General features: G+C 36.4%; 1 protein-coding gene and 1 non-coding gene across 4 annotated transcripts in view; one reads left to right on the top strand and one right to left on the bottom strand.

Annotated features, from left to right (window-relative positions):
- The window catches only part of FSTL5 (follistatin like 5), a 579,511-nt gene that overhangs the window by 506,277 nt on the left and 54,634 nt on the right, over positions 1 to 18,600 (bottom strand). The gene's annotated exons all lie outside the window — the stretch shown is intronic.
- LOC111826584 lies at positions 11,347 to 11,453 on the top strand. The gene has a single exon (XR_002829944.1). It is a non-coding gene; the product is annotated as a U6 spliceosomal RNA (small nuclear RNA).

Below are 18,600 nucleotides of genomic sequence, written 5' to 3'. Positions count from 1 at the left end.
CAATTAAAAAATCAAAAATACATAAAGAAATGAGTGAATGCACACAATATAATACTACTAAATAACACCAACAACAAAAACAAACAAACAAAAAACAGTAAGATACTGGTTTAACTCTCAATACACAGAGTCTGTCAAATTCATAAGAAAATTGCCTGACTTAACAAGGTAGGAAAGAACAACATCTCCATCCTGCTTCCCCAAAAAAGAACCCAGAAAAAAACAAAAACACATAATCTGACTCTAGATTGTTGATTCCAGAGTACCTAATAAGAGTCATCTTTAATAAGACTGAAAACAAGAGAAAAGGAACAACTAATGTATTATTAATAAGTTAAGGACTTTGATACAAATGTCATATCCAGAAGGAAGTTTGAGTTGACTTGGGGGAAGATCACACCTAGAGAACTGGGTTGTATCCCAGGCATCATCTCAATTCACAGTTAAGGAGTAAAGTAGACTGCATTCAATGAAGTACGGAGGCAGAGCACTTGAAGCCAAGTCATATAAATAATGGTTAATAAAACTAGAGATTTTCAGCTTGAGGAACAGAGCATTTGGGGGAATCTGATAGCCATGTTCAAATATTTCCAGGGTTTCTCTGTGGAAAGAATCTTAGCTATCTCTTACATAAAAGGCCCGTGGCCATGACGCCATAGCGCCATCAGGACCAAACCGGCAGGGGCTCTTGTGGCGGGTGGGGCGGGCAGGAGCTACTAGTGGCAGAGAGCTATGAGAGGTGGAGGGCTATGAGCAGCAGAGGACTGAGCAGCGAGCTACAAGCGGCGATGGATGAGGCAAGTGGAAGCGAGCTACTCACACACGATTTTGTGCGCGCTGGGCCTCTAGTGTTATATACAATCCACAGAGCAGAATGAGCAACAGTAATTGAAAGCTTCAAGGACATAGATTTTAGTTCAAAACAGCATGTTTTCAAAGCTGCAATGAAGAGTTTTATCCACTTATGGTGGTTGCAAGTTATTCAGAGTAACTTACTCTAAATTGAAAGACTATTTAACAGGCATGTGTGAAAATATTTAATAATAAAAGAATGATTATCCAGCAAACTAGATGATTTTTAATATATCAAAACACAAAACATACTGTAACATCTAAAGAGAAGGAACAATTATTATTTAAATGAATGGATACTTATATTTTGAAATTTTGATTTAATTTGGTCGTAAAAGGGGAATTGTTTTTTCTTTTTATTTATTTCAGAGAGAGGGAGTGTGAGGTAGAGAGAGAGAGCTATAGAAACATCCATGAGAGAGAAATATCTATCGGCTGTCTCCTGCATGCCCTGTACTGGGAATCAAGCCCGCAACCCTGGCACGTGCCCTGACTTGGAATAGAACTGGAAACCTCAGGGTGCATAAGAGAAAGCTCAACCAACTGAACTACACCAGCCAGACAAGAAGAATTACTTTTTATGTTAAAATCTTTAAGTGAGGAAGACTGAAATATTTTGAAGCATGCTTTTCCTTTAAGGCAACAGTTCTTAAACGTTATCATGAGTCAGAAGTATCAAAAAGGCCAATTAGTCCTAGTCGGATTAGCTCAGTGGATAGAGCATCAGCCTGTGGACTGAAGGGTCTCAGGTTCAATTCTGGTCAAGGGCACATGCCTAGGTTGCGGGCTCCATCCCCTGTAGGGGCGTGGAGGAGGCAGCAGATCAATGAGTCTCATCATTGATGTTTCTATCTCTCCTCTTCCTCTCTGAAATCAAGAAAAGATATATTTTTTTAAAAAGGCCAATTAGTTGATTTGGGTGGGACCTGAGAATTCACATTTCTAAAAAATTCCCATGGGATGTTGATGGGTTAATTCTCCAATCACACTTTCTGAACCATAGCCTTAAGGAAATGGGTTTGTAGTATTACTGCTAACTTTCAAGCCCATTAAGCTTCTAACCAGACAACAGTGCAATGTGAGCCTCAGATTACTGTTCACAACAACCATCCTTTCCAAAGTATGATGAACTAAAATAAAGTCTCATAAAAAAATGCTCTACAAAATGATGTTTTATAAAAAATTATCAAAATATTTTATTAACCTTTAAGGTATATTAAATTACCAACATTTTATTATGTCTTCTTCTTAAGCCCCTTTCATTGACTTCTCAAGCCTAGGACAATATTCAAAGGTTTTACTATTATTCACAGTACTTTCCCATTACCTCCATGCTTTGCATCTCTTTAAACTGAGTCACTGCCTCTGCCCATTTTCCTACATGTTAAAAACATTTAATCTTTGAAAATTAAACTCGTTTTAATACCGTTATCTTTTCTCCTGCATAGAACACATTTCCCCCTTCTTTTTACCAAGTAACGCCAACATTTTTCTTCTGAATTTCCACTAAGTGGTTTCTTCACTTACCCCACTGCCAAAACCAGGTTCAATGACCATTCTATGCATTTCCATTGCACCCTGCAGTTGCTTCAATTTTTGCTTGACAAATTACCTATCTCTTTGAATGTATAAGGGCTATCTATCTGCTGTTGAAATCTCTGCACTAATACATACTTAAATAAAGGTACATTAATATTGGGAGATTTTAAAGGCAAATTAATATTGGAGATTTAATTGGGAGATAGGCATCCTGCTTAATAATCTTAAACTACTATCAGTAATGGTTAAAAGCAAATATATTTTCTTAATTATGAACAGGACCAATCTGTCCTGAACAAAGGTGTTGCCTCCTTCTGGGATTTCTTTCACCATAAGTTGTCATTAAAAGTTTATATGCATCTTTCCCCAGCCAACCTGCAATTTAAAGGGATAATTCAAATATTCCCTCTAGAAATTCTGTTCTTATTTGTTTGGAGTTCATTCTCCCAGACCCTGTCTGTGGCTTCACAGATTTTAAATTTAATTTTCCTCTGCTAATATCATGGGCATATTATAGTCAACCGCCCATCCTATGCATCACACATTTACATTATATCTGCTTACTGTTGCTGCATTATTATTTTCTTTGACCTTTCAACATTTGCAATCAAATAGTTACTAAAGTGAGTTTCCCTTTATATGGAACCATTTTCTTTATTAGTTATTAGAGGCCCAATGCATGAAATTCGTGCACTGGAGGGGGGGTGTCCTTCAGCCCAGCCTGCACCCTCTCCAATCTGAGACCCCTCAGGGGATGTCTGACTGCTGGATGTCTGACTAAACGGGCAGTCGGACATCCCTCTCACAATCCAGGACTACTGGCTCCCAACTGCTCACCTGCCTGCCTGCCTGATTCCCCCTAACCGTTTCTGCCTGCCAGCCTGATCACCCGCTAACCACTCCCCTGCCAAACTGATCGATACCTAACCACTCCCCTGCCGGCCCGATCACCCCCAACTGCCCTCCCCTGCCGGCCTGATTGCCCCCAACTGCCCTCCCCTGCTGGCCCAATCACCCCCAACTGCCCTTCCCTGCCGGCCTGGTCGCCCCTAACTTCCCTCCCCTGCCGGCCTGATTGCCCCCAACTGCCCTCCCCTGCTGGCCCAATCACCCCCAACTGCCCTTCCCTGCCGGCCTGGTCGCCCCTAACTTCCCTCCCCTGCAGGCCTGGTTGCCCCCAACTGCCCTCCCCTGCTGGCCTGATCGCCCCTAACTGCCCACCCCTGCTGGCCTGATCGCCCACAACTGCCCTCCCCTGCCAGCTATCTTGTGGCTGTGGGCGCCGCCATCTTTGAGGGCGTGGCAGTCAATTAGCATATTTCCTCTTTATTGGCTGTGGGTGCCGCCATCTTTGAGGGTGGAGCAGTCAATTAGCATATTCCCTCCTTATTGGCTGTGGGTGCCACCATTTTTGAAGGTGGGACAGTAAATTAGCATATCCCCTCCTTATTGGCTATGAGCACTGCCATCTTTGAGGGTGGGGCAGTCAATTAGCATATTCCCTCCTTATTGGCTGTGGGCGCCACCATCTTTGTGACATCATGAGGGTAATTAGCATATTCCCTCTTTATTAGATAGGATATTCAAATTATATATATTTCATGGAAAAATATATATACTTTATACGTATATGCATACCTTATACTTATGTAACTTTATATATGTATATCATACATATATGTCTATTTTATTCAAATATATGTATATTTTATGCATACATTGTAAAATTTTAAAGTATTAAAAATTATATACATATTTGATAATTCTACATTATCTCTTCATATAATCTTATTACATATAATTTCTAAGTTAAACATATATTTGTGCTTTTTAAACTGAACTTTAGTTCATACAGGAACCAAAAGCTCTAATTTAATTTTTTAAGGAAATGGACCAGACATCTGCAATTTTATATGCTCCCTGATGATTCTGAAAATCTGTCAAGATTTAATTTTTTTAATTCTCACCCGAGGACATATGGAGAAAGAGAGAGAGAGAGGGAGAGAGAGAGAAACATTGATTGGCTGCCTTCCATTCATGCCCCAGACTGGGGGCTCAAACCTGAAATTCAGGTATGTGCCCAGACCAGGAATTGAACCGGCAACCTTTCGGTGCACAGGATGATGTTCAACCAATTGAGCCGCTCTGGCCTGGCAATCTGTCAAGATTTATAACCACTGTTTTAGAGGCCCTTAGAGTCAGTATACAGCTATAATTCTTGAAGTATTCTTAAATCTTTAAAAAGAAACAAATCTGACAAATACAAAATATTTTTTCTGCAGGTTTATGCAATGTTTCACCATGAAGACACTAAATATGAGTTTTGTGTTGAAACTCAGTAGTAGTTGTTATCCTTTGTGGCAAGTAATAGGTAAAATTCCCAATAGATGATCATTTTCTTTGCTAGAAATCATTTTTCCTGGTTTACATTACTAATAACAGCAATAAAATAGTGATGGAAGTAAGTAATTTTGAAATTCTTGTTATGGACTGAATGTTTGTGTCCCTCAATATTCATATGTTGATGACTAATCTCAGCTAATAACATGTAGATAGTCTAGTCATTTGGAGGTGCAGTGTTTGGTGGGTAATGAGGTCATGAGAATGGAGTCCCATAAATGGGATCAGTGCCCTTATAAGAAAAAAACTGGGAGAGCTACTGTCCTCTTTGTCCCTTGAACATGTGGTGAAATAACAGGAATATTGCCATCTACGGACCAGTGAGAGTGCTCTCATCAGACATCAGATCTACTGGCACCTTGATGTTTGACTTCCCAGCCTTCAAAGTGTGATAAATAAATGGTTATGACTTAAATCAACCGATCTATGGCATCTATTATAGCAGCCCATACTGATTAAGACTATCATTTTCCTACAGTTTGAAAAGGAAAAAAGAAGCTACATTAGCTTCATTTAGAAATTTGGTGATACTAGCACTTGGCACATAATTCAAAAAATAGGTAAACCTATGTCTTCCAGAAGCATAGGGGTCTATACCTTGTAGCTCAGATAATTTTAGTAAACATCTAGGTTTAGCAAGTCTCTACAATCTACTTATATAAAAACCATGGGTGGTGATCATCACGGCCTGAACCCCTGCACCGCGACCAAGCGGAAGGAAGTCAGTCCTGCAGGGGTTGTTTTGGCAACGGCTGTGCCCTCCCCCGAGCTGTATCCCAGAGCTGTTTCTGGCAAGGGCAGGGTTTGAGGCAGGAACCCACCCTCAGAGCGTGGACCCACTGAATCCTGGGTCGTTTTGCCAAGGGCTATGCCCTCCCCAGCTGTTTCCCGTGTGGCCTGAGGGAAGAACCCACCCTCAGAGCACCAGGAGCACCCAGCAAGCAGTCAATCCTGGGTTGCTGAGGCGGAGGCCACGGCGTGGTAGAACTCTGGGTCTGGCCGAACAGGGGGCATGGCCGACCTTCAAACCAGACCCTGACAGTAGAAAGGAGGGAGCCCCATTCCTCAAAGAATCCGCTGTTGGATAGCTTGCTGTCAGTGGTCTGCCAACCAGGAATCCCATTCTCCTGCACCCCGGACCCTGACAGGAGGGAGGAGGGAGCCCCTTTCCTCACAGAATCAATAGGTGGCCAGTTTGCTGTCAGGGGCCTGCCAGCTAGCAATCCTATTCACCTGCGCCCTGGCCCCTGACAGCAGGGAGGAGAGAATATGTTTGATGATTCCATTGATTCCTCAGATGATGCTGAAAAAGAAAATTTTCCCATAGAATTTCTTTATAGTATTACTCCTTCTGGAATGCAGTGTCATAAATTAAAATTGAAAGTGTGTGCAATCATCATGCTATTGAGAAATCTCAATAGTAAATGGGGTCTTTGTAATGGTACCAGATTTATTATCAGAAGATTATGACCTAACATTATTGAAGCTGAAGTATTAACAGGATCTGCAGAGGGAGAGGCTGTTCTGATTCCAAAAATTAATTTGTCCCCATCTGACACTGGCCTCCCATTTAATTTGATTCGACAACGGTTTCCCATGATGCCAGCATTTGTGATGACTATTGATAAATCACAAGGACAAACTCTAGACAAAGTAGGCATATTCCTACCTGAACCCGTTTTTGCACATGGTCAGTTATATATTGCTTTCTCTTGAGTTTGAAGAGCATGTGATGTTACAGTTAAAGTTCTAAGTACTTCATTACAAGGAAAATTAGTCAAGCACTCTGAAAGTGTTTTCACTCTTAATGTGGTGTACAGGGAGATATTAGAATAAGTTTAATCACTTTACTAGTCATTGTTTGCATCACTGTTGTTTTTATATCATGTTTTTGTTATTTTTATATCATGCCTATGTTGTTGTTATATCCTTTTGTTACTGTTTATTTATTAATAAATTTATATATTATTTTCATATACATTTTACTAATTCCCTTTCATCTCTCACACTTCTATTATAGAGAAAGGGCAAATAGCAATATTAAAATATCTCTGCTAATTAATTCCCTTTTAAAATATATATATATATTTTATTTATTTTTTACAGAGAGGAAGGGAGAGAGATAGAGAGAAACATCGATGAGAGAGAACATCGATCAGCTGCCTCCTGCACACTCCCCACTGGGGATGTGCCCACCACCAAGGTACATGCCCTTGACCAGAATCGAACCTGGGACCCTTGAGTCCGCAGGCCGATGCTCTATCCACTGAGCCAAACCGGTTAGGGCAATTAATTCCCTTTTAATGTGCACAAATTTCGTGCACCGGGCTACTAGTTAATAATAATAACATTATTAGAAAAATAAGATATTCACAAGTTGAATATTAAGTAGCACTCAACACTGGAAGGCACTAGAAGTGCAGGTGGGAAAACATGGCAGTAACATAAGACTTTGGTGTTCCAATTAATACAAATGAAAACCACCAACCCTGTCAGTGTGCCTCAGTGGTTGAGCATCTAGCCATGAACCAGGAGGTCATGGTTTGATTTCCTGTCAGGGCACATGCCTGAGTTATGGCTTGATCCCCAGTAGGGGGCATGCAGGATGAAACTAACTAATGATTCTCATCATTGATATTTCTACCTCTCTCCCTCTCTCTTCCTCTCTCTGAAATCAATAAAAGCATATTTTAAAAAAAGAAAACCACTGAAGTATGGCAGTGCTTTTATTTATTTATTTATTTATTTTGTTGATTTTGTCATTGCTTTATTATGTTCAGCTAATTCTTCACTTCTGGAAAATTTGGACTAGACTAAAACTACTAGGTCATTCAAAATGCCAGTTCAAAAATCCCAAACTTCTCTTAGATAAAGTATCATGCTTTCCAGTGGCAGGCCATCTTTCAGAGAAATGTTTTCTATAGTAAAATCTTGTTTTGCTAATTATCAGCAAACATTACAAAAAGAAAATGTTGAATTTAATCCTAGTAGGGTCTGAGGATAGAGGCTGCTTCAATGTCCTATCTTAAAGACTACAATTATGTAATACCATACCTAAGAGACTTTTATATTAAACTAGAGGCCCGATGCACGAAATTCATGCAAGGGGCTCGGCCCTCACAGCCCCAGCTTCGTCCAGAAGGCCATCCGGAAGGACATCCAGAAGGTTGTTTGGGCTGTCCAGTCTAATTAGCATATTATGCTTTTATTATTATAGATTATTATAAATAATTATTTTTTATAATAGGTACAAAGTCTATGTGAAGTTTAAATTGATAGTCACTGTTTCCTTACATGTCAAAAGAGGAATATGTCTCCAGAAAATCTTAAACTATAAAGTTATGGGATTTGTTCATCATTAGAGTAAATTCATAATTGAAGAGTGACTTTTTCTGAGTCAGATATTGCATATTAATTTCCATTGTATTATACTTTCACAAAGGGACTTAGTAAGAAATTTTGGAGCCTCAATTGTAGTATTTTTTCATTGAAAGATAAATATTCAGTCATTTAATCATACTGTAATTATTCTACTCAACATTTGTCAGCAGCAGTAATAATATATCATCTGCTCACATCTCATTTCTTTCCATCAATGTAGACAAAAGGAAGATCTGGAATTAAAATAATTCCTAAAAGCAACTCTGAAATATTTTATAAAAACAGATATGCTGGCACAAACACTTTGAAATTACATATTAAAGTTAAATATATGGCAGCCCTATGACCTCACAATTATACTCCAAGAGAAATGAATGTACATGTCTAATAAAAGGCATGCACAAGAAAGTCACAATAACCCCCAAATGAAAACAATTCAAATATCTATCAATAGTGGAATTCATAACCAATTGTTATTTTTGTGTAATAGGATATTGCAGAGTAATAAAACAACACATTTCTGCCACCTTCAACTTTAACATTGTTAGCTTCAAGAGAATCCCAAGTCCTCTGGTGTGTGTAGCAGAAATAATTCTAAAAGCCACTAGAGCAGAGTTCCCCGAATTGTGTTTCCCAGAACATCAGAAGGTATTCAAAAATTTCAACAGTCCATTTAGTTGGGAAATTCTAGGTTAAGCAAAGTTTAGAATATTTCTCAGGCTTTAATATACTTTTGTGCATTGTGGATTTCCACAAAAGCATAATAGGCAGTTTTCTCCAAATGACTTGGTCATTAGAATCCATTTTCAGCAGAACATTTCAGAGAAATAATGTTCTCAGGGGCAATGAATATAGACTTCTCTGTGGTGAATAAGAGACTTTATTATAACCTTCAAAAGGACAAAAATTATAAGATTTTGAGGAACAGTTACCAAAGAGAGGAACATTGAACACAACAATAGGTTCTGAAGTATAGCATAAAAAAATTTATTTATGTTTTAAAGGAGGTGCATTTTATTATACAGTAAAGGACTTAAATAATGGCTGGGATTTCACAGTGAGAATTTCAAAGGTATTGTGTTTCGGGGAAAACATATAGCTATTTGGAATATTAAGTATTGAAGAAAAGTTTCTATATAGGAGTTGTAAATCCAGTAGACTTGGTAGAAATATACTTGTGATGGAAATATTTCTACATATAATACCTATCTATCCTACATATATAAGTCCTATGATAGAGTTCTTTAAACAAATATATCAGAAAAGATATTAATGTGTTAGGCCCCATCTACTCTTTATTAGGAAACCAGAATTTTATTCCAAAATCTATTATTACTTGATTTTGAAACTTGGGCACATAACAATTAGGACCTACATTTTTATTAGCAAAATGAAGGTATTAGACATATAGACAGATAAGATACATTTTAACTTTAACTTTCACTAATGCTTTTGTAACAAATGTATAAGTAAATGCAATTATACTTCTAAAATATTTAATTCATCTCCTAGAGAAGTGTCTTATTTATCCTTGATGCTTAAAATATATATTTAGTTTTAGCTACTCTTTTTCCTTTCAGGATAAATTTGATTTTTGAAACTAGCTAAACCATTTGAAATCATAATTCTCAAAATTACTAGGTAATTGAGACCACTCAGTCCCATAATTTAATTTTTACTAAGCAGCAGAAATATTTTATTCAAACAACACATTTTATGAATCAAAATATATCAAAAATAAATCAGAGATGCTCTAGGTGAAGTGGGAGTAGAATCAAAATGTTTTTTGCTTAACTTTCTGCTTGCCTTCCATTTTCTTATATTATTATTTTTTGTTGTCATTGTTATACCCATGTACTAGTAACCTTAAAGCTAAGAATAAAATAGAATAGAAACTAGTAATCTGGAGCAGTAACTCACAGATGCCTGCATACTAGTACTCTGTTAGGATCTTCAATATTTGACTAATGTATGTTCCTCATTTGTAGGAAAGAAATAGTTCTGTGAACAAGCACAGTAGCCTTAAATTCTTTTCAATATAATATTGTTTAAATATAACAAGCTTAGTAAGAGTTGTAAAATTTATTCACATATATCTCTTAAGTATCTATAAATCCAAAAGAAAATCTATATATATAAAAGGGTAACATGCAAAGTGTTCCCATGGGAGTACGACCAGGAGATTGGGAGTTCTATTGCTCGCTATGATCTGTGCTTACCACCAGGGGGCAGCGCAGAATGAAGGAAGGCCCCGATCAGGCCTGATTTCTGGCCAGACCTAGGGACCCTACCCGTGCACAAATTTCGTGCAGCAGGCCTCTAGTACAAATATAAAAAACTAACACAATTTAATTAAAATGGAATTGGTAGAGAAAATAGTATTTTGTTGAAACTATATTAACACTTGCCACATACCTACCATACCAACAGAAATGTAGAACTTAGTAGAATGAATCTCTTTTATTTTCTTAGTTTTTAAAAATGAAATAGGACTTTATTTTAAAGACTTATTAAAACTCTAATACAATGCAGTAATACAAGATAATTTCTTTCACTACAATAGTTGTATGTTATTTCGCTCTTTCCTTTCCTAACTGAAGTCTTAATTCCTTCTTTTCAATGTTATTTCTGCCATTTCTGGTTTGCATATCATTAATCCTCTGAAAGAAGTGAGTTATAGAGATGATATACTAGGGAAATACTGTTTTAGACCTTAAATTGGGTGTGACTGATTAACTTTAGCAGCGCAAACTAATTGCTATAGATGAATGCCTATTTTTAACAATGAAACATCAGTAAAATAAATATGATGTTTTAGAATAAAATATATTAGTTCTAAATATATACATGATAGAAACATATAATATATAAATATACATACATATATATCTTCAGATATATTATAATAAAATATAGCATTATTTTAGTCATATCTAAATTCTATTAGAAGTTATACCTTTTAATTACTATTTAAACATTCAAACTTTTGCCCAAATGTGGACTTCTTTTATTGTCTTCATGATGTTTTTTTACAAAATCTCATCAGAGGCTAACAGTAGCTCTATCTTGTTTGAAATTTTACAATGACATAAATATTTTCATAAATAATTATATTTCTCTGAAGCACCTATGAAAAATAATGCACTTAAACAACTGAATAAAAAAATTACAATAGTACTCGCTTCGGCAGCACATATACTAATATTGGAATGATACAGAGAAGATTAGCATGACCCCTGCACAAGGATGACACACAAATTCCTGAAGCATTCCATCTTTTAAAAATATATTACAAATACTGGGCAAAATATTTGAACAGATAATTCACAAAACAAAATTTGTGAATGATCAGTATACAATGATCATCAAGGAAATTCAAATAAACACTATATTGGATACCAACCTTCAGAATGGCTAAAATTAAAAACATAGAGAACAGAAAATATTACAAAAATGGGAAATAACTGTATATTTCATGCATTACTGCTGGGAAGATAAAATTATATACCTAATTCAGAAAAAAGTTCTGGTAATTTCTTATTTAAGAATACTGCTGCTAGTTATTGACCCATAGGAAATGAGAATATATACCCCTCCCTCCAAAAAAAGTCTTAAACAAGTATGCAAGTATGTTCATAGCAGCTTTATTTATGAAAGTTTCAACAGGTTTCTATCCATAGAAATATGGATTAAAAACAAAGCTAAATAATGTGGTATATTCATATGGAGGCATACTAGTCACTAATAATAGGGAATAAACTATTGAGAGACACAATAACAAAATGAACTAACAAGCAAAATAGGCACAGACTCAGAGAGAGCAGGCTGACAGCTGTCAGGGCTGGGCATTGGAAGGATGGGTGGGGGTGGGGTGGCGGGATTGAGCAAAAAGAAAAAAAAGAGAGAAAAATGCTCATGGACATTGACAACAGTATGTGATTGCTGGGAAGAGCAGGGTGAGGAGAAGTGGAGTAGGGTATAGAGCGAATAAATGGTGATGGAAAGAGATGTGACTTGGGGTGGTGAACACACAATACAGAAAAATAAAATATGAGATAGGTAATTCCCCTCAAAAGTTTCCTAAACCTTCCCACAACTAAGAAAAATGTTTATAATACTTCAAAATATGTATTTTTAATATGTATGTTGTTATATTTTGTGTTTATTTGTTTTAGTATTGTTTATTAGTAGTATTATCAGAACACTTGCTTTTTTGAGGTCTTTATGGAAGATTTATAGAAATTTAACTGATAAAATATGCTGAGAAACTATGTAAATTGAGCTAGAAAATAGAACTGTATTCTTTTGAAATTTTATATTATTTGGCTCTTACAATGACTGACTTTAATTTAACTTATAAATCTTTTTAAAAAATTCAAATAACTGAGGTCATTAAGACATTTATCAAAATAAAAAAAAATTTTTAAATGATTGAAAGATCTCATAGACATAAAAAATGATAAAGAAATACTATAAATAACTCTATGCCTACACATTAAATAATTTAGATGATATATACAAATTCCTTGAAATACACAATCTACCAATACATGAAAAGAAATAGACAATATGAATAGATCTATGTATGTTAATGAAATGTTATCAATAATTAAAACAAAAAGTCCCACGCCCACCCAGATGGGTTCACTGGTAAATTCTACCAAACATTTGAGGAAGAAATTATACCAGTTCTTTATGATCTATTCTAGAAGATAGAAGCAGAAAAAATACTTCCTAAATCATCCTATGAGGCCATCATTACCCTAATATCAAAACCAAAGACATTACAAGAAAACTAAATACCAATATCTCATGTGAATATAGTTGCAAAAATCCTCAATAAAATATTAGCAAATGGAATTTTAAAATGTATAAAAAGAATTATGCACCATGAACAAGTGGGATTTATAACACCTATGCAAACTGATCCAACATTAAAAAATTTAATAAATGTAATCCATCACATCTGTAGGCTAAAAAAGAAAAATCACATGATCATATCAACAGATGCAGAAAAAGCACTTGACAAAATTCAACACCTATTTATGACAAAAACTCTCTCCAAACTGGGAATAAAGAACTTTCTCACCTTAATAAAGAACATCTAAAACAAACAAAACAAAAAAACCTACAGCTAACGTTACACTTAAGGGTAAAGAACTAGAAGCCTTAGTGCAAATATCAGAAACAAGGCAAAGGTATCTTCTCTGACCACTCCTGTTCAACACCATATCAGAAGAATTAACTAATGCAATAATGCAAGAAAATAAAATAAAACATATGCAAATTGGAAAGAAAGAAAGAAAACTGTCTTTGCTTGCAGATGACAACTATGTCAAAAATTTGAGAGATTTGACATAACTCCTAGAACTAATATGTGATTTACAGCAAGTCTGAAAGAGAGCTAAAAATGTATGTCCACATAGAAATGTGCACACAGGTTAATATACAGAAATAAATAAAATTTCCTTTATACCAGCAATGAGCAAGTTGTAATTGAAATTGTAAACACAATGCCATTTTCATAACCTCCCCAAAATAAAATCCGTAAGTATAAATCTGACAAAATATGCAGAAGATGTGTATGAGGAAAACTATGTACTCTATAAAAACAGTCTATTAAAACATCCAGAAAGAGAAAAGAGACCCCTACCTCAAGAGAAAACAAACCATATTGCCAGCATTTCTGATAGCATAGGTAAGCAAACTTCTAACAGCATATTTAATAAAGCATTTCTGTTGGATGTTTCCACTCATTGGTAGTATAGTGATTGACAGCCCACACAACTGATAAACTTGCAATCACCTTCAGACAACCTGGCGGTTACTTCAACGTTGTAACTAAGCATGTGTTTCTAGTGCCTAGTCCAGCAAATATACTTAGTCACCCCCATTTATTTTCCTGTCGTCTAGGGCCTATAAAGCAAACTTTGCACTGGCTCTCTCTGAAGCATTGTCCCCTGGTTGCACATTTAAATAAGGTCTTGAAAAGTGTTTTCAATCAATTCATTTGAGATGTTTGCTTCACTAATAATCACAGGCAAATCGATATGTGCATTTAAGGACTCGATTTCAATTATTTTGCTCAGTACCTTGTGTGTAGTAGGTACTTAATAAATATTTGTTGAAATAATGTCTGAACATACCCTTTTCTTGATAAAAACTGAACTTAAAGAAAAGCCTTAATTTAGGGGGCAGTGTGTTAAAGAAAAAGAGAACTGTTCTGGAAGACAGGAAATCAAATCTTAGCTGAGCAACACCTAGCAGTGTGACCTTTACCAAAGAACTTTGCCTTGTTTTTGTTTTGTTTTATTTTGTTTCCCTAGGTTCTCAGTTTTCTAATCATATATATATATATATATATATATATATATATATATATATATATAGAGAGAGAGAGAGAGAGAGAGAGAGAGAGAGAGAATTTTCTCCAAAAACTCTCAGTTTAAATAGAGGGGAACTGATGCCAGCAATCAGCAGTGAGTTATATTAGTTAAAAACAATACCTATCTTTTCAGTTGTAGTTTATATACTATAAAGTTTTTTATCTCTTAACCATGCTAAATGTCAAGCTCATAAATCAGGATATTTCTTTCATCTATAATACAGAGCTTTGCTAACTGAATTCACAATAGAATTTTAATAATAAAAGATATACAAGACAACTTATAATTAATTTATACATTGGAGTGAATGCAAATGCTAGCTTGCCAATGCATTAATATTAATGATTAGGTAAATGTATTTTTACTTAATTCATCTGTTCAAAACAACCACACTTTTATATTTTGATTATGCCTTAGCTTAACACACTTAATTAATGTAGATTTGGGTGAATTAATAGTTTGTTTTTCTAGCAAACCGATATGATCCAGCACTATACTTCCCAGAGACATGGTGAGAAAATATAAGTATACTTAAACACAAGAAGGCTTTCTTTGGAAGTCAATCAAAAGAAAATGAACAGTAAAAAAAAATATTTGTCTAGGTCTTAATATTCTGGTGCTTTTGCATTAGTAAAAGCATCGGGGACTCTTCAGGGAAACAAATCAAGCTATATATTTTTTCAACTATCAAGGTCATTTTTGTTTTTAATTATTGAGTTGGGTATGAGGAGGCTCTGTGACTCGGGTCACTTAAAAATCCATATTCCGGTGGTGGGAACATCTTATTTGCCCACACCTAAGAAATAGAGTTTTCTGGAATCTGACAAGCCTGACTTTAATTTACTAAATGAATTTTTACTTTATTTGGCTACTTTGTCATATTTTTTAAAAAAAAATAGATGTAAAGAGAATGCTAATGCATCATATTTTTAACATTTCAAAACTTCAAATCTTCACCAGAAAGCAGCTGTATATTTTCTGAATTACAGCCACTTTTAAAGTTTTAATGAAAGTGTTTTAAAGTAGTGTCAAAAGGTATACAGGAGCATCATTTTTGCATACCATCTTACACATCTGCAGTAACTGTATCACTTTGAGATCCATTCTCAAAGGGATCAAATGATTTTCTGTAGTAGATCCTTATCTTAACAATTTTACAATTCAGACACATCCTGATTTAGTCCACAGCGTGCTAATTTTACCCATTAGAAAATATACCCTGTTTTGAAGGAATAAACATGCAAGCAGCTTGTTCAATGGTCAAGAAAACTTCTTTTTTCTCTTAAAGTTCTTGAATGGACAAAGTTAACCAGGAAAGAGGTAGGAGGGAGCTATCATCATGAAAACTTTTCTAAGTTTCCAAATCAACTTTGAAACCCACACAGCATTTAGTTTTGGCTTTTGGCAAATTTAGTGGCAATTCCGCCCTCCATTAACTGTTAACGGTGGTACTCTCAACGTGTTTGGGAGACAGTCTTCCATGGGTCCCTCATGTTTCCACATCTCATGAGCAGAGTCACTGGAATATGTGTTCAAAAATGTTTGTACAGTAAACAGCATTGGAACATAAAAATAATGTCTCCCTCTGGAGCTAGGGCAAGTGCATTTACAACCTTAGAAAACAGAGACTGTATCTTCATTCAGAGCAAAGGGCAGGACTACTTGCTATCCAGTCTGATAAAGAACATGCTTTCTTCTTGTGCAACGAATGGGCATACTTATGGCCCATACAATAGAACTGGCATCCTTCAACTCACAGATCTCTCGTGTAACTTACTCATGGTGTGTGCTGTTACTACCTGGTGCTCTTTACTTTGGGCTCCAGGAAATAGCTTAAACTCTGGCTACTGCTATGAGCAATAAACCATCCTTTATCTCTGACCCAGGAATCTTGTGTCTTCTGTCACTGTTCATGAAACTATGTATGACAGGCTACCATACCAGCTTACAAATAGTATGCTATCGTTCACACCATTCACACTGAAACAAAGGTTACTCACAGATTTCTCTATCCTACTAGTTTTTGGAAGATGAAATAGAATCAGAGAAGCTTAAAATAACCCCTTGTCAAGAGAATCATCATTATAATATAGAGCATCCCTTTTAGGCATTTAGGTTGAGGATTATAACATTAAGAAAGTATCTACACCATGGGTAATGTAAATGCAGGGCATTTCTGATAAAAAGAGTTTAACAGCCATATTTGTGTTTTGATTTTTGCCTGGGACTCTTAAATAAATATTAAAGTATTTTTGTTAAAACTCATGAAATTTCTTAGATTCATTCTTCCTAGTTATAAAGAATTTAGAACTATTATGTTCTCTTTGATGTTATTAACCTCAGATTCCAATTTTTAAATTATTCTTCAATATTTCTTGCACAATCTCAAAATGAGGACTGCATGGGATACATTAATACTGGGATCTCATTTCTCAGAAAAATATTTTCAAAAATATTCTTTTTTTCAAAAATAATTTACTCTATTAGAAAACCATTTGAGATGTATTAATAATATTCAGACACTATGATACATGCAGAATAAATATATCAACATACAGTAATTAGTACATTCCTTAACATTTAATTAATTGATTTTTCCCATGATCCCTTTTACTCCTGTCTTCACCACCAATTTTGCTCTTAAATAATAATCTGAATTGCTTCCTGACCTGTGAAAAAAACATATGACTATTTTAAAGGGCCTTCCCTTGAGCATCCTTCAAGCAGTCAGATATTTCAGATGGAATGGCACAAATTTCCCTCAGTCAGGAAATAATGCCCCCAGGTTTGCCTGAAGGTTCCCAGCCTCTAAGCAGTCATGGCTTTGATGACTTGTTTAATGTTTGTCTCCTTCCCTAGAGTTGTCTCTTGCCACTCTTCATGAATCCACATCTACCTTTTTTTAAATACTAAGAGTAAAAATCACCTCCCACAAATGACATTTGAATTACACTGTATTACTGTGCATAGTGACACTCTCTGGACTTATTAAACCAAGCAAACTCTTTGGCCCACTTGTAACTACTCTCACAGGTAAGCAATTCGATTTAGGTAGTAAAGGAATCGTGAGGCGATTTTTGTTTGCAGGAGTAGCTCTGCATTGTAAAGCTAGACATAGTGTTCTCCAGTCACATAAAAATGTCAGCATTTTAAGTTCTTTAAGTGGTCCCAGTAGGTATTGCCAAAGAGCACTCCTACTGTCCTAAGCTTTTTCCCTCAAGCCTGACTTTGATGATGGTCTTCAGCAAGCAATGCAGCAGTGTGATCAGTACAGCAGGTAAAAAAAGGGATGTAAGATATGGTACCAACCCTGACAGGATTTACAGTCAGTCAATGAAAGTATACGGTAATAAGCTGAAATATTAATACACACATATTACAGGGTTATAAAAACAATAGGAAGTTAAATTGGGATGGGAAATTATGACCCAGAAAAAAATAAAAGAAATAAATAATCCTATCTAATAAAAAGAGAATATGCTAATTGACTGCCCCACACTCAAAGATGGCAGCACCCACAGCCAATAAGGAGGAAATATGCTAACTGACTTCCCTGCCCTCAAAGATGGCGGCGCTCACAGCCAATAAGGAGGGAATATACTAATTGATTGCCCCGCCCTCAAAGATGGCAGCACCCACAGCCACAAGATGGCAGCGCCCAGTCCCCTCAGCCCTGCCAGGTCAGCAGGCGCGCGGCAAGGACAGGCCCACCCTCAGGCCCGAAGTGCAGGCAAGTCTCGGATGGTGGCTGCCCAGCCGCCCAGGGCCGCCCGAGGCTCAGGTAACCAGGGCCGCCCGAGGCTCAGGTAACCAGGGCCGGCCGAGGCTTGTGCTGCCGACAGTGGCAGCAGCAGAGGTGTGATGGGGGTGTCACCTTCCCTGATCGCCGGGTCACCTCCCGCCCCTGAGGGCTCCCGAACTGTGAGAGGGGGCAGGCCGGGCTGAGGGACACCCCTCCAGTGCATGAATTTTCAGGCACTGGGCCTCTAGTGTGTGTATATGTGTGTGTGTGTGTGTGTGTGTGTGTGTGTGTGTGTGTGTA

Source organism: Myotis lucifugus, unplaced genomic scaffold (genome assembly GCF_000147115.1).
Source record: "Myotis lucifugus unplaced genomic scaffold, Myoluc2.0 scaffold_1, whole genome shotgun sequence".
Lineage (NCBI taxonomy): Eukaryota > Metazoa > Chordata > Mammalia > Chiroptera > Vespertilionidae > Myotis > Myotis lucifugus.
The sequence above is the reverse complement of the archived record's forward strand: the minus strand, read 5'-3'. Positions and strand labels throughout refer to the sequence as shown.